General features: G+C 33.0%; 1 non-coding gene across 1 annotated transcript; it reads right to left on the reverse strand.

Annotated features, from left to right (window-relative positions):
* Window positions 1–3,359: 3,359 nt before the first annotated feature.
* TRNAP-UGG lies at window positions 3,360–3,431 on the reverse strand. Its single transcript has one exon. It is a non-coding gene; the product is annotated as a tRNA-Pro (tRNA).
* Between the last annotated feature and the right edge of the window lie 1,066 nt (window positions 3,432–4,497).

The following is a 4,497-nucleotide window of genomic DNA, read 5'->3' on the forward strand; positions in this document are numbered from 1 at the left end:
TTTTTATGAGTCGTAAACTTGTTTCTTTGCATAATATGAATTTAGTTGAACTATTATTATCGATAAGACGGAGAAAGAAATTGTCTTTGAAATGACTAATAGACCTAGGTTCATCGTTGTTGTTTTTTAACTTCTGATTTTGAGGAAAGTTTAACTAATATGAACTGTCATGTCACAAGAGCTTTAAGGTAAATCAAAAAATATACCCTAAACATCATTCAAGATGACAATAAAATGGAGTTAAATTGAACGCACTTTAGTTTCATGTTTGGCGTGTTTAAGATAAAACATAATTGTATTAATGATATTGAGCCTAGGATCTCTGAGGATTTAATGATCTTAAGAGAAATTCCTATTTTATTAGAGGAGACCAACTTTATTTAAGGTACAAGGAGTTCTAGAATCTCAATTTGAATATAGTTAAGGAACAGCAAGATTTGATAGTTTTGAATTCTAAACCAAATTTGTACCTAATTATTACTTTTGATGACTAATTATAAATTAAGAGAAAAATATTTTACAAAATATTTTTGTAAAGATAGATTAAACTCTAAAGCTTTGGTGACGAAACCATGTTTAGACTAGCAGTTTAAAGTCAGGAGATGCGGCCACATGTGTGATTATCTTAGATGGGTTCGTATGAGGGAGCCTTCAAAGGTTTTGCACTCACAGATGGGGTTGTTATGCAGCGTATGAGGGAGCCTTCAAAGGTTGTGCACTCACAGAAGATGCGGTCACAGGTCTTTGTGTTTGAGTTTTTTTGTATTTTTTTTTTTTTTGTAATTCTATCCCAAACACTTTTTTTTTTTTTTGTTTGGATAAATTTGAACAACACCGTCTTATAATTTAATTTAATTTTATATTTAATGTGGTGTTGTTTTCTCAATCTCATTTTAATTTTACAACATTATTTTATATTAATTTACTTTTATTTTTATTTGTTTTTATTTGTTTTCACTTTCAATTTTAGTTTCTATTTGAGTTTTGAACCTTTGAAATTTGGGTTGTGACAGATTGGTATCAGAGCAGCCGGATTTTAAATTATATAAATTTTTTCTTAGGATAAAGAGTCGTATATCTCTTTGACTCAGCTCAATGACACGTCTCTCCGCAACAAAGTAAGAAGTCTAACCCTATTTTGTAGTATATGATATGTTGTAAAACTTGTATAAATTTATTGTATGTTTTGATTTTCGTGGTAGTTATAAAATGTCCTTGGACGTTAAAGAGTGAACGTTAACTATATAAGACAATACTGGATCAACGTTATAGTGTCTAGATATCGTGAGGAGGAAAAGAGTGTTCATGAGATTTATAACTAGCCTTAGGAAAACAGAGAGTTTTCGTTGCACAGTGCGAGACATCTAATCCGTGAAATTTTGGTACTATAAATGAAGAAACTAGAGATGGTCCCCAAACGTCTGTATGGACCATTTTCAATCGCACTTTCTTTGATTCTCTAGCCGCTTTTGTGAAGCTAACTCGTTTATATTTTTCCATAACGCAGCTCTCACAAACACCCATATCAATAGATTTTAGGCCTTCTAAAACTTCATTTGCACCCATCATCTTCATTTCTTTGATGCTCATATGTACAAGTCTATTGACACTGCTGTAGGGTGTAAAAACTTGGTTGTTGTTGCTGTTACTTGAATTGGAAACACTCTTAGCAACAACAACCTTTTTAATACACTCTAGTTGGTGTATAGGGTTCCATATTTTAGGTCATGCTTCCACCATGACACCCTTCACAATCTTTCCCAAACTCTTTCCAAACTCGGTTGCATAACCTGTACTATCCAACTGACCAATAGAGATCAGATTCTTCTTGAGATCAGAAATATTTATGACATTCTATAATGTCCACTCACTCATTTTCTGTTAGAGTTTATATGTAGACATCTCTCTTCCCTTCAATCTCCAACAATCTCCAACGTTTTGTTGTCGGCAATATACACCTTCCTAACATTTCCTTATTTTAAATTTTGAAAAAATTCCTTACTTGGAGACGAATGAAACGATGCAACTGAATCTAAAATCCAAAATTCAATTGGGCTATTCACGCTAAGGATTAAAGTATTCTCAGTATCTTCTGCTGAACATATGGAATTATTGTTATCTTTAAATTTGTGATTTTTCTTTTCTTCAATTTTGTACAATCTGTTCGAAAGTGTTATTTTTCTCCACAATTTCAACTCTTTTCATTTTGTTTGTTTGGAGATTTTTCACGGTTTCTTAATTTTGATCGCCCATGTTTGTTTGGGCTCTTTGATTTACTTCTTCTCCTTCGATCAACAATGAGAGCATTGTCTGATGAATCTCCAATTTCTCGTTTGGGCTTTCGCTGACATCTTGAATTTCATTAAATTTCAATTTATTAGATCCTCGTGAACTGTTGATTGCAGTAACAACAGTATACCACGACTCGAGTAAAGATTACACAAAAATCAATGCTTTAATTTCATTTTTTAACATAATTTCCACCCAACTCAATTGACTTACAATCATGTTGAACTAATTTATATGATTTGCAACATATCGACATTTGTAGATTGAACAACCTCTGCATCAAATACACCTTTGTTCATAGCCGACGTATTTTCGTACATATTTGACAACACCTTCAATAGGCCCGATGTCGTCTTCTCTTTGATGATGTTGAACGTCATGTTTATGGACAGCGTCAATCAGATTAATCCTACGGTATGTATGATTATTCCTCAAAATCATATATACACTCATCAGAACTAAAATGTCCCAAAATGTACTATAGGAGAACGTGACCAGTTGTTGTTTATTCACTTTTAGCTTATAACATTGCTCTATTAGAAATTGTTTTTGACGTCTTTCCTCGCTCACGTTTTCTAAAATATTTCTTCTAAACGTGATTTAAGCATACACTGCTATTTTTCGTTCAGTCTGAATTTTGCATGGTTGACTTGTTCACTGGATTAGAACAAATGTCACATAATTATTGTCTCACTACTGCAAGAGTGCGATTGTTACACTTGTCTTTCTTTCAATTGTGGGCCGCATCTTCTGACTAGTTACGTGAGTTTGGCATGGAGCATATGTGTAGGTTGAAAAAGAAAGCGTGTATAACTCAGATCCATTTTCGTTAGGTCGAATATCTCTACTAGGTTTAGTGCACTTTGGTAGTTGCGGAAAGGGTCTGATCTCTTTCATTGGAGCACATTGATGCCGAAGGAGTCTTCGGAACCGGTGGAGAGGCTATGATGACTTCAGGCTATTCAAATAGCTGACTAACACTAGACCAAATGCCTTTATAGTAGAAACGATATACTTGAGACCTCTCACACCTGAGACGATAATTATTTTAGTACTTTTTTTCTTTTGGAGGGGCATTCCGAGAATCGAACTCGAGACCTCTTGCACCCAAAGCAAGAATCATACCACTAGACCAAATGCCCTTAGTATGGATTTTAAAAGACAAAAGAATGACAATTTCTTTTTCATAAACCTGATAATTAATTATTTTAGTGCTTTTTTTCTTTTGGACAACCTTTTGCACCCGAAGCAATAATCATACCACTAGACCGAATGCCCTTAGTATGGACTATATATTATGTTTTTTATGGAATGTATCGTCATTATTTCATTTATTTTCTTTGTTAATGAAATCCATGAGAAATAATCATTATTATTATATCTTTTAGACTAGACCGCTGTTAAATTATTTACATAGGGTTTGCAACAATTACTGTATTGAGAAGAAAATAATGTAAGTTTTAGTTTGATAGTTCCATTTGAGACACATATTGTGGAATACACAAGTAAAGCAAATATCGAAAGTTAGGATTTGGGATAGGCACGTTAGGATTTGGGTAGGCATGCCTATTGAAAGTGGAAAAGATAAAATGATATTAAAAAAGAGCATCATCATAGTTTTAAGATGGAAGAATATACACTATGGTGTTTGAATTGTTTTCTTTGATGCTCATTCTTTTGAGAATTGAACTCGAGACCTCTTGCACCCTATGCGAGAATCATACCACTAGACCAAATGCCCTTTCTAAAAAATTGCAACATTTTTAACTCCTCAGTATATTTTTTTCTCTCAAGTTTGAAATCTATTTTCTTGAGCGGTTGTTGGACTATAAAACAAAAAGTTGATGGTCTAGTATGCAAGTGTTCAAATAAACTACAACCCAACAAATGAATCAAACTAATCCGTTTGGGTTGGGTTGGATTTATTCGGCTCAGTTCATCAGTTTGTTTGATTTAATTCTTCTATTTTGCTTCCTATGACAAGAAAATGAAGTTGTATTGAATGTAACATAGTTTGATTTATGACAAACTCATATGAAATATAATTGCATTAATAGTACTAAGAGTTGGAGTCAAATATTTCATGAACTTAAGTGCAACTCATGTTTTATAAAAGACGAGATCAAATTTAGTTAAGTAACTGGAACTTTAAATTTTCAATTACTCTATGTTAGTTGCTATCTTTAGGATTGACTAATTGGACACGAG

Source organism: Cucurbita maxima, unplaced genomic scaffold, assembly GCF_002738345.1.
Source record: "Cucurbita maxima cultivar Rimu unplaced genomic scaffold, Cmax_1.0 Cma_Scf00124, whole genome shotgun sequence".
In the NCBI taxonomy this organism is placed as follows: Eukaryota; Viridiplantae; Streptophyta; class Magnoliopsida; order Cucurbitales; family Cucurbitaceae; genus Cucurbita; species Cucurbita maxima.